The 12,497-nt window shown below is 48.0% G+C and overlaps 3 non-coding genes across 3 annotated transcripts; 2 read left to right on the top strand and 1 right to left on the bottom strand.

Moving 5' to 3' along the window:
* The first annotated feature begins 2,204 nt into the window (after positions 1-2,204).
* Positions 2,205-2,277, top strand: trnav-cac (transfer RNA valine (anticodon CAC)). The gene has a single exon. It is a non-coding gene; the product is annotated as a tRNA-Val (tRNA).
* A 5,200-nt stretch (positions 2,278-7,477) lies between these two features.
* Positions 7,478-7,551, top strand: trnan-guu (transfer RNA asparagine (anticodon GUU)). The gene has a single exon. It is a non-coding gene; the product is annotated as a tRNA-Asn (tRNA).
* Positions 7,552-9,056: 1,505 nt separating this feature from the next.
* On the bottom strand, positions 9,057-9,138 carry trnas-cga (transfer RNA serine (anticodon CGA)). The gene has a single exon. It is a non-coding gene; the product is annotated as a tRNA-Ser (tRNA).
* Positions 9,139-12,497: the final 3,359 nt, after the last annotated feature.

Below are 12,497 nucleotides of genomic sequence, written 5' to 3'. Positions count from 1 at the left end.
CCAGCCTCTGAATTCGTTTGTGACTGCCATAGGTTGCAATTATGTCTGTCCATCGGTATGTGAGTGTACCTGCCTCTGTCTGGGGGGTGCATCCCCTACCCCCACTCTGCCTATACTTGTCCCTCAAATTGCGTGTGCCTGTCTGCCTGTCTCTCTCTTTCTCTCTCTCTCTCTGTCTCTCCTTTTCTCATACCTACTTGTGAATGATTTCCTCTGTCAGTGTTTCTGCCTCTGTCTGTTGGGAGCCTCCTCTGCTCCTGACATTTTTCATCCTCTCCCTCAGATTGTGTGTGCCTGTGCCTGCCTGCCTTATCTCTCTCTCCCTTTCTTGCACATGCTTGTGCATGACTTCCTCTGTTTGGCAGTGTTCCTGCCTGTGTCAGTGAGAGACTCTGTAAGAGGCAATGAATGCCCCTGCCTCTGTCACTGAGTGTCCCTGCCTCTGTCACTGAGTATTTGTCACTGAGTGTCCCTTTCCGTGAGTGTCCATCTCCCTGTCAATGACTGTCCCTGTCAGTGAATGTCCCTGCCACTGTCTATGAGCGTGATTGTCCCTGTTAGTGAGTGTCACAACCTCAGTCAATGAGTGCCCCTGCCTCTAAAGAGTGTGTTCCTGCCTCTGTCTATGTGTGTCCCTGCATCTTCATACACTGAATTTATCACAATCTCTCTCTCTCTCTCTCTGGTCTCTTCTCTCGTCTGCATCTCATTCTAATTACCATTTAAACACATCCCATTTCCCGTTCTCTCCCTATAGCTTTCTGTGGCAGGTGTTCAATGTCATTTACAAAGTCGAAGGTGGGTTTATTGTCACATGCACAAATACGTCTGTGCACAGGTGCAATGAAAACCATACTTGAAGCAGCATTCCAGGTCATAGCATCATATCAGCAGCATTCACAAGCAATTGCCATCAACACACGAACTGCTTGCTGCAGGAGTACATGCTCCGTCTTTGCACCTGTCCAATCATGTATCTTACCGTCCCTTTGTCTTTGCCTGTATCTGACTGTCCCTCTCTCTGCTGTGCCCGCCTGTGCATGTTTGCCTCTGTCTGTGCATGGACCTGCGCTGTAATCAAACACCTCTTCCTTTGACCAAGAACCCCACCGCTCCTTCCCAAATAGTTCAGCTGCATTGTCCTTCACCATGGTGACCGCAGATGAGAAGTATTCATTTAAGCCGTCACCTGCATCTGCCTGTGTTGGTTCCGTCCTCACCCTCTCAGTGTGTGTCCGCCTCTGCAATCCGCTCCACTCCATCCGCTTTCTCCCTGTGTATTCACGTCTTCGTGTGCCACACCAAGAGACGTGAGGATCCCCCTGCCCAGATTTATTTGAGCAAGCGGCAGACTTAATGCGCATGTCCCAGCATCCGGCAGTACAGGGGGCGGAGCTTTGCTCACTGGACGGACAGTTGCCCCTGGTGACGGATGTTGAGAAGCCCGGAACTTGCCGATGGGGAGCCGCAGTGGCTGAGGAGACGGGCGCAAGGACCCTGCGGCGGTGGGAGCGGGGCTGCTGCCCTCCGCGCTCCGAGGCGAGGCTTCCACCGGCTCCTGTGCGCAGCTTCTCTCCCCGCGGGGCAGAGGGCGGCTCACAGGGGAGAACACACACCGCCGCTTCTTCTGCTCCTTGCACCGCTGGTGTGCAGGCGCGTCGGCAGGAGAGCGATCCGTTGCGATACAGCAAACCACGTTTTCCTGGTACGCATGAGCAACGCTTGGTAGTTGTTGCCCTCTGGGAATTGTAGTCAATCTGTGCTGGAAGGGACAGGTCGATACTTCATCCAAATTAATGAAAGAAATGCACGAAATTCTTAGCAGGTCAAAAATCTCTCCACTTTATTTATACTGATACTCGGAGCTCTGGTTCACAGGGTGCCAGCTGTTGATATTTCACGAGCCCGGCTTCCAGAACTTCAGCCGCAGACCTCCTGTGTTTAACTGATTCCCACCTGACTTTGAGAATATTCCGTGAGTGTGGCGCTGCTCTGATCCGCTCCCTCACAGCACCGTCAGCGCCAACGCCGGATTCTGTGGTGTGACTGTGAACATGTTGGACTGACGTTGACTGTCCGACACCGATGGAAACACGAGAAACCTTTCCCCAGCTTCAGCTTCCTCCCAGAATGGATCGACTTCACTGAAATCCCTGCCTCTGTTTTATTGTCAGCGTCCTGCAGATTCCATTTTCTATGGCGTGGTTTCTGTAGTGTAGCGGTTATCACGTTCGCCTCACACGCGAAAGGTCCCCAGTTCGATCCTGGGCAGGAACATGATTTTGGATCCTGCTCGCCTCGCTGGGAATGCCAAGAAGACGAACTCGCCTCACCACGCCTCATCTTTGCTCTGATGTTAGGAACACTTTATTCAGTGAAATTCCGCATACCTGCTGTGGAACCAAATTACATGCGTCATGTTTGCTCTCTCTATCTCTCTCTCTCACTCATTCCATCTCGCCATGTCCCCAATCAACTCCATCACCCCTGGCCTGTTTGTCTCCCGCTCTCTGTTTTATTCTCTCACTTTCTGAACGAGATGGTTATTTGGGACTGAAGGAAGGAGAAATATCTCGATTCAGGGGAATTCTCCCATGAGAAATCGGTGAAGACTCTGTCACTTACTGCGTTTAACACAGACAGATTTCGAATTCTGGAAATGGAAGTAATCAGGGAACAAGGGAGAAGGCAAAGAATTGTCTTGAAATTGAGCAAATAAGATGTAGTTGAATTGAAAAGCGCGCTCAACTGGCCGCATGACCTACTCGTCAACTGTTTGTCACCTTCCAGTATTTCTCTCACAAGCAAAATACCCATCTCTTCATTTACCCTCCTCCATCTCTCCCGCACACCCCTCCCTCTCTCTATCTCTCCCTCTGTACTTCTCTCTCTCTCTGTCGTTCCCTTTCCATCTCGGTCCCTCACGCACTTTTTCCGCTCCGTTTTCTTTTCTGTCTCTTGCTTCCAGATGTGTTTTGGTATTCCGACCATTTTTACATTCCTCCCTACCCCCTTATTTCTCTCCTACGCTCGTTGTTAATTTCCATGCCCCACTGATTCCTTCCTGTCTCTCAGATATCTCCCCATCTGTCTTTCTATTTCTCACCTGCAACAAGTGAGCATCAATATTGTCCCTCACAATATCCGGATACATTCAAAACCGAGGCAATGACCAAATCTGCGCTTCCGTATGGAGTAAAGGTTGGAGGACGAGGGATGGGTTTGCCAGCTGATGCTGTCGAGAACTGGGTCCCGGATGCCGATTACCTACATTTACTGTCCAGTAAACGGCACAGGCAGTTCTGAGGACAGACTGACCAGTACAGGGTCCAGAGCTCACAGGAGATGTGTGGAAGGTTGGTGGTGTGTAAGCAACCGGGAACCAGCGACGGAACAGGAATCAAAGACATGCCGGGTCCTCAGAAACTCGGCGATTCCGGACAATACGTGGACTTTTACTGGTAACCGGGAGTTGATGAGTTGGCTGGGGATGGATATCTGCACTCAGTAACAGAGAGAGAATGAATGAGACAGACGGATACACGGATAAATATTATGATCTTTCCTTCACCAGAACTACGACTGACAATGCAAATCGTCTTCTGTTTCGGCCCCGTTCTTTGATCTTACACATCCTGATTGACATCCACTTTGGGATATTTGCGCACAGTTCAATCCGTGTGCGTTCACAGTGCGCAGGACTGAGCGCTTCACATCAGCAGCGGTGAGAAACAGAATGAGTTATCAATAGGAAGAGAATGAGAAAGGTTTACCAGTCGGCACTGACTCCCCCCAAAAAGGTTTAACGGAGCGAGTATGTGAAGAGACGGGTCCTGAGTCAGTGCGTGACAGGCACCGACGTTGTTCCGTTCAATAAGAGAGTCAGCGGCAGGCGGCTGCCAGGCACGGCTGCTGCGGCGAACGGCAGCTCTCCGCCGGCAGTGGCGGGATCAGAGCTAAGATCCTGCTCTGTTGCTGATGTGATCCGTCTGGTTCTGGATCGTGCACTCCGCGGGCCCGGTCGGCGATCCGTTTTGTTTTATTGAAAATAAATACCCAGAGAGCCCGTTTACATTCTCGTCTCTGCTGATCTGTCGAGAAGTTTCAGCTCCAACTGCGGTGATTGACTTCTTGTGTCGACGGGAAAGCTGCTGGTGACAGAGAAAAATCAACACCTGGGAGAAGCGGCGGCCGGAAATTCCGCAAAAGGAGAGCTTTGAATGTTTAATGTTTCAATGACGATCTGCCGTGACTCGGATTCGAACCGATGTTGCTGCGGCCACAACGCAGAGTACTGACCACTATACGATCACGGACCTCACACTTGATCTGTGCGCTTCCTGCACTGTTAAACCCTCTGATACCGGTGTGACTCACCCACCAACGCTCCGTTGACCAACATCGCGCTGCCCGTCCGCGCTTCCACAGTGACAAACACAGAACATACTGGAAATTCTAGGCTGATCAGCCGGATCAGCGGCAAGAGGAACAGAGTCTATGTTCCGAGTCTGAATCCGTCGACAGAACAGAAAACGCGGCCAAGGAAGTTTGTGCAGTGAGTGTGTGGGAGTGGGATGTCACTGACAGGGTAAAGCCGGGGTGACCATGCGGACAAAACAAACCGCTGGAGGAACTCAGCGGGTCAAGCAGCATCTGCGGAGGCCAAGGGTTTGACCACGGGGCTCGCTGTAAACAATGTTATCTGGTCAATGAGTGAATGTGAGCAGTTAGAGTTTGAGAGCATTGAGAAAAGAACCCAGGCAAAAGATGGTTGGAGTTGTGAAATGCAGAGCAGCAAGGCAAGTCCAGTCGGTGAGGCTGGGCATGTGCTCCAGTCCCAGAGGGAAAATAAACAAGCGAATGTCACAGATGGATGACTGATTCAGACGAAGAAATCAAGCTAACAATTCCTGTTCGAGTGAAGTGGAAGACTGGCAGAAAAAGGGATCGCTAGTTGATGAGGAAAATTGAGAATGATCAGGATAATGAATGAGGTCTCGGCAGCTGGGATGAAGCGAATCCCTTGAGGAGTGGAAGGGATGTGGGAGTGCACTTGAGTGGGAAATGTCGAGGGCAATAAGAAGACATGACAGAGCTTTGGTGGATAAGGTCCAGGAGAATCCTGAGATATTCTGTGTCTATTAAGATCAATTGGTAACAAGGGCGGGAATGTCCATTTCAGAATCAGTGAGGTTATCTCTGTGTGGAGTCACAAGGGAGATGGGCGAGGTCTCACATGGAAATCTCTCGCCTGTGTTTCCCATGGAGAAGGCCATGGAAGCTTGGCCGTTCAGAAAAGCGAATAGTGATGTCTTCATCCATATCCACATGACAATAGAGGATGCACTAGGAGACATAAAGAATATAATGGTGGAAAGTTCCCCGGGCCTGACACACGTGTGGCCTTTGACATTGTGCAAAGGCAAAGCAGAAATTTCTCGGGCGCGGGCAGAGATTTTTTTGGAACATCGTTAACCACGGTAAACCTACCGGAAAACGGGAGGATGTCTGGTGTGCAACCTTTACTTCAGAAGGGCTGAAAGGATAAGCCAGCGAATTACAGGCCGGTGGAGGGAGTTATGAGGGAAACGTTACTTGAATGTATTCCGAGAGACAGTATCTTCCTGCATTTGTGAAGGCAAAGACTCAATAGGGAGAATCAGGACGGCTTTCTGCGGAGCAAACTGCCTCACGAATTTGATTGAAGTTTGAAGAGATGACCCGAAAGATCGATGAGGCGTGAATGGTGGACGTTTGTGGGAATATTGACTTTAGCAAGGCATTTGAAAAGGTCCTGCGTGGTAAGGTGGTTACGAAGTTTGGATAACTTTGGACTCACTGAGAACGAGTCAATTGGATGCTAATTTGGCGTGGTGGTAGGAGTCGGTGTCTGGTAGTGTAGTGTTTTTTTTTAATGGAAGCCTGTGACCAGTGGAGCTCCGCATGGATCTGTGCTGTGTTCCTTGTTTGTCACATCCATATTAGCGATAGAGTTGAAAATTTCGGTGGTATTGTTGTAAGTTTTGCGGGTGACACCAACATCTGTGGTGTCATGAAGAATGTTATCTGAGATCACAACAGGACCTCGATCAACTGGGAATGTGGTCCAAGGAATGACAGGTGGAATTTAACTGGGACAAGTGCGAAGTGTCGCATTTTGGGATGTTAAGCCAAGGACTTACAAAATAAGTGAGAGCTCCCTGTGGAGTGTTGTAGAAACCGAGAGACCTAAGAATGTAAGTATATAGTTTCCGGAATTTGACGACACAAGTGGACAGGTTGGTGGGAAAGATGTTTGTCACGCTTGTTATCATCAGTCAGGGCACTGAGTACAAAGTTGGGACGTCATGTTAGAGCTGCACATGACATCGATGAGACCGCACGTGGGGAACTGTGTGCAAGTCTGGTCGACTCGCTGCAGGGAAGATGTTGTTAATCTGTAGAGGGTGCAGAGAATATTCGGAAGGATGTTGCCGTCACTGGACAGTTTCACTTACAAGGAGAGATTAGATAAACTGGGCCTTTTTCTGCAAGAACAACGGAGGCCGAGGAGTGACGTCACAGAGGTTTATAAAATCATGAGGGGCATAGATAAATTGGATTGTTACTGTCACCTTTTCTCGGGTAACATAGACTGAAAATCAGGAGCATACGTTTCGGGAAGGAGGAAAGATTGAAGGGGTTATGATGGACAAATTGTTCACACAAATGGTGGTGTGTATATGGAATGGGCTGCCAGAAGGAGCAGGAAGGCGGGTGCAAGTACAAATCTAAAAGACATCCTGGCAGGCACCTGGATGCGAAAGATTTCGTGGAATATGTGCCCAACTCAGGCAAATTTGCTTGGATCAGATAGGTTCCTTCGATAGCATGGAGGTATTTGGCCGAAAGTCCTGTTATCGCGCTCTAGATCTTTATGACTGCGTTGAATCCGAGAAACATGTAGGAGAATAAAGAACTGTTTCAGAGTCGCTCGACCCCAGCTCTTAACTCTCTTTCAGTACATCGAAGACTGCATTGGTGCTGCTTCCTGACACAGAGGTCAAACCTTTCATTCCGATCTCTGCCAATTTCCACCTGGTTCCACCTTCACCGGGTCCGTCTCTGACGTTTCCCTTCCCTTTCTCACTCTCACTTTTTCTTTGAACTGACAGCGAGCTGCTTTACAGCTCTGTTGGGAACACAAGAAGATGATTCTCTGAAATCAAGTATTCGCAAATCCTTCATTTAAGAATACTGCAGAGACCCTACGAAGGGGATGTCTTGAAATATCCAGTATTCATTCAGTGCTGGTCACATGGGAAATTAAATGGTTAGTTCGAATTAATTCTAATCCGTCAATTAGAAAGCGAAATAAAGCTGCCGAAACCTCGAGCAATCAATTCGCAAGGAAAGCGCAGAATGGGAAACGGAATGAAGTTTTCGATTTGTGTCGCTGTACCGTTACATTGTCTGTCGATGGGCATTGGCATCAGCTGTCTCTGTGGCGCAATCAGCCAGCGCGTTCGGCTGTTAACCGAGAGGTTGGTGGTTCGAGCCCACCCAGGGACGGTGAGCTCAGGTTTTGTCCCGACATTCAACACTTCCGGGAGCGCTGAAACAGCAAATCACCATTCCCTGAGAGGTGAGAGTTTGAAGTCGTGTTGACCTTGGTGACTGCTAAAACATTACATGTACTTTGTGTGGGATGTGGATTTTATGGAACTTATATTTGTAACTGGAAACACATGGATAGTATGGAATCCAAAGAACTAAAAGAAACAAACAAAAAAGAAACAGTGCTGCTGCCTGACGCCAGGGAATGCCGGATTGCTCTGTTGGTCAGAGACAGCGAGTTTCCATGTGTCGATGACGTCTGAGAGTTCTGAAACTTTAATTTCCTCTCCTTACACAGATCATGTCTCCTTTTTACATTTATTTTACCTTAATTCCACATTTGATCAGGAGTTTCACTTCTTACCAATTTATGTTCAAATGTATCAACATGAACAATACGCATTGTAATGGAAATTGGACAAGAATTGTGATTTCAGTCATTATTTATTGGTGATTCTCGTTTTTCATTTAGTGGTCCTCGGTGTTTTTCTGAAATATTCTCCCACCGACTGCGACGCTGACAAAACAAAATGGGCCGCTAAACATGAACCATATAGAGATAGAGTCACAGAGGCATGGAGGGATACAGCAGGAAAACAGGCCTTTCGCCCACCGGTCCCCAAGAAACATTCAGCACCAACATACGCCGATCCTTCTTTATTCGTCCCATATTCCTATCAATGATCCCCAGATTCTACCTATCACCGACACAATCAGGGCATCTTACCGTGGCCAATTGAGCTTCCAACCCACGTGTCCTTGGGACACAGGAGGAAAACGGTGAACATGCAGGAAACCCACATTGTCAATGGCGGAACTGCACACCGCACCCGAACAGGATGAGGTGAGGATTGATCACTGACCTGATACGTCTGGGCTCGGTGGCGCAATGAAGAACGCGTTGGACTTCTGACATGTAAGTTACTTGAAATGGAACCACCTTACGCGATGAAGCGGTGCTTTGAAATTGACTGGCGCAGTGACTTAAAGCACGGCTTCGAGGGTATTTCCTCTACCGTGGGCTTGGCAAGCATGTTCCAACTTCATTGCTCGCAAACCAGTAGTTTTCTGTTATTTTCTCTCCCAGTGAACAGAGGTTAGTTACTCGTTTTCTCCACATGCCATTAAACCTTAATTATGCAGGTATGGTAACAGGCCCCTCCGGCTGAACGAGAAGGCGCCCAATCACACCCATGTTATCCTCCCAAGCCAAACGTCTTTGGAAGGTAGAAGGAAACCGGAACACCCGGAGGAACCCCACGCACTCATGGGGAGAACGGACAAGCTCCTTACAGACAGCGGCGGGGATTGAACCCCGATCGCTGGTGCTGTAATTGGGTTGCGCTACCCTGCCGCCTCAAACACATCAGTGGAACAGTGGAAGGCAATCGACTTAACAGCAAAAGCAGATGATTCTCAGCCGATCTCTTCGGTGTGAAAATTCACTGTAACCTTAAACCCGCTGCGAGCAGGGTTCGAACCTGCGAGGGGAAACCCCATTGGATTTCGAATCCAACGCCTTAACCACTCGGCCATCGCAGCTGCCCTCTGCTATCTTCCTCTTTTTTGATCCATCTTACGACAGCCACAGCCAAGTGAATTTAATTTGCTGCTTCTTCTGCGGTTCTTCCGCTTCCATCACTGCTCAATAGTCTGGTATCTCCATCCATTATCACGGAATGTCAGTCGCTCTTCTACGCTTCATGAGATTTTCTGCCCATTTCCGTCTTTCAGCTGATAAATGTTGCATAAGGATGCCTGTTTCAGGATTCACGATTTGAGAATGTGCATCCATTCAGAGATCTTTACAGGAGTTTTATTAGAAAGGGGGAAAAACTGCAACTCAGTCTGAGACCGGGAAACATAAGCAGTGACACGTTGTGGGTTCTGTTCTGAATTTTATTTTAATGCCTGCGGGACTTGAAAGGATTGCCGAACTCTGCCGTCAATGTGCAGGAGGCGGCCGTGTGTTGATGGGCTCTTTCCTAAAAATCCACCGGTGCGGGAGAAGATTTCCTGTGTGGAGCCCTCTGCACGAGGGGAAACTCACGTGAGTTCCTGCAAGGCAAACTCAAAAATTCTGCTGCGTCATCAGAAGTTCGTACCGTCCAATTGTTTGCAAACTGTTATCGAGGAATCCTGTGCTGCAATAGGAGGGGAACTATGGGACTGGTTTTATCGCTTCTGCAGTGAAAGAAGGAAAGGGAGCGGACACGAGTCCGAAATGCGATGTTCTCAGTAACTTCAATGCACTAAAGGGTCGACTGTGGGCTTTTTTGCGCAATGGGCACGGTGCAGGACTACTGATGACGTGTGACTAAGTAATTAGAATGTTTTGGGTTCGAATCCCGCCAGATATTTTGTCTGAATGCGTTACAACGATAAACGTAATCGGAATTTTTGAAAGTACTGATGTCACGTGATGATGGAGAGTCTGGAAATCCAGGCCATGTTGTGAAATAAATAATGGAATTGTTCAATTAAACACGGAAAGAAGTTGTCTATTTTCTCTCAGAGCGTCCGAGTCTGTGAAACTATTCGGGTAAAATACTGCAGGCCCTGAGTCTTTGATTGTTTCAAACACGGTGGTGATAAATGCTTGACAAAAGGGGACTGATCTAATAACGAGGTTGGCGGAATGCAGAATTAAGCAGACAGTCTGATTACCCGTGACCTCATTAAATGACTGAGCGTCTGGCTGCTCTTCGCTCTTTCCGATGTGTACGGATGTCTGTGTGTTGGTAAATGTTTTATATTTTTGGTTGTCTTCAGTTTACTCAACTTATTCCATTCCGTTAATGTTGCCATTTTGACAAGCCCCCTGCATTCTGTTCATTGCAATTCAAACATCTGAAGAACAATCCACAAATTTGTCTTCTATTATTCAGGAAATAACCTCACTTTTTACACAGAATCTGTCCCCTCTCAACATGCAAGAACCCACTTTATCTGGTACCTTATGCCCGCGTAAACCCCGTTTCGAAATGGTAATCTTTGTTATTTCTTTAACTCAACAACCCGGACTCAGATGGCACAGTTTCTGGTGTGCTTCATCTTTTGCTGATCGCAGAGAAGGCAACGGCGGGTAAACGTTATTAAATCATAAAGACTTCAGAAAAACTTCGACCAAAATTGGACGTTTGTGTACATATCTTTTCGCACACTTTATAACGGTTGTCAATATCCCACAGAGGCTCCAGAAGAGATTTTCCAGAATCGCTGCCAATGTGAGTGATTTCATTTGCAACGTTAAGCCGCGGACGCTGGGATTGCTTCATCCAGATGAAGAACATTGAGAGTTCTCTTCATGGACATCTTCGTGTGCATGCCCAAAGGTCGCCTTTGGTCACTAACAACACAGGTAGATAGGATGGTGAGGTCACTCTTTGCATCCGCTGAAATATATAAATATCACTCAACTGACCCATGTTGACAGCGAGAATATACGTGAAGATTAGCGTCCTTGCACTAGAGTCTGTAAAACCCCGTTGTCTGCAAACCTGCCGACCTGACGTGACAAGCGTATACCACTGCTCTCTCCGGTCTACTTTGAAGAGATATTGGATGGGTTGGAAAACGGGAAGCCGCATCAAGCCTCAAACACTGTATCTGGGGCAAGAGTTTCAAAGCACACACTGAGGGCACAAAACTTTCAAGATTAACATGTTCAACCAATGAGCGTTGTTACGTAATGAACGAAAAACAACTTCGCTGTCCGGTAGTGTGGCCGAGCGGTCTAACGCGCTGGATTAAGTCTCCAGTCTCCACGGAGGCGTGGGTTCTATTCCCACTACTGACATTGGGTGCAAACCTATTGCGCCCAATTTGACCTGTTGCAGTATTAAACATACATTATTGAATGTATTGCAGACCAAACCCGAAAGATCACAAATCACCGTGACAATGATCCTGCACTGATGCCAGGGTCAACGATATCACTGCAGGGCTGCAGAACAGTCCTGAATTGGTTGGGAGGTTGTGGACGGGTAGTGATCGTGGCCCATATTTATACAAAGCAAATGGATGCAAAGGTATTGCATTCCAACTCATATCTGTAACGCTGCTTATCCCGTGTCTTGAAATACACAGCGAAACTGGTCGGCGTTCGAGTCGAAAAGACCTGTGCAAAACGGTGTGGGATCGTTTGTCAACAGGACCAGGCAAAGGTCACAAAGCACGAAACGGTCGCGTTTGCAACCGATTGTCACTCTAACCCAACACCACACCGCACAAACGCAAGGAAGCGGTAAACAAAGGCATCGGAAACGTCCGATGGTTGAACCGCTCGCCCAGTTTCTCGCTCCGCAGACACCGCCACACCTGCAGCGTTTTGTAAACATCTTATTTCTTCTGTTCCTTTTTGAGGAATTTTTGTTTTATGATTGCAGGTGCATCAATGGAGGTCCTTGCATGGAACGCGCGTTCAGCACCCGGCAATTCACCACACAAATGAAAAGCTCCACTGGGAGTTGAACCCAGGATTTCCTGTTCACTAGATAGGCGCTTTGATCAGTTATGCCACGGAGCCCTCGCGCCGCCCTACAGCTGTAACAATCAGATGTAACTTGCATTAACTTCTCTTGTTCGTCTGCTGGCGATGGAATTGCTTCGGATTCTGCTCATGTCTTCAGGTTCACTGGCCTGTCTACTTCCAAACATTGTATAACCGTATCCAGGAACGGATTCTCCGTTGTGACTATACCGCCTGATTTACTGAACGCTTCCTTGCCTCCATTCGCACCACCTCAAACTCTCTACCGTCACCTCCGCCCTTCACGTTTGATCTCATCACAGCTTCACGAGAAGTCCTCATAGGTCAAATAAAATGGACAAACTTATCAACAGTCGGTGTTTTACAACTGCCTCAAGTGTTACGGATGCGGAAACCAGTTGTATTGTTT

The sequence above is a fragment of the Pristis pectinata genome, chromosome 14 (genome assembly GCF_009764475.1).
Source record: "Pristis pectinata isolate sPriPec2 chromosome 14, sPriPec2.1.pri, whole genome shotgun sequence".
NCBI classification, from domain to species: Eukaryota; Metazoa; Chordata; class Chondrichthyes; order Rhinopristiformes; family Pristidae; genus Pristis; species Pristis pectinata.
The sequence above is the reverse complement of the archived record's forward strand: the minus strand, read 5'-3'. Positions and strand labels throughout refer to the sequence as shown.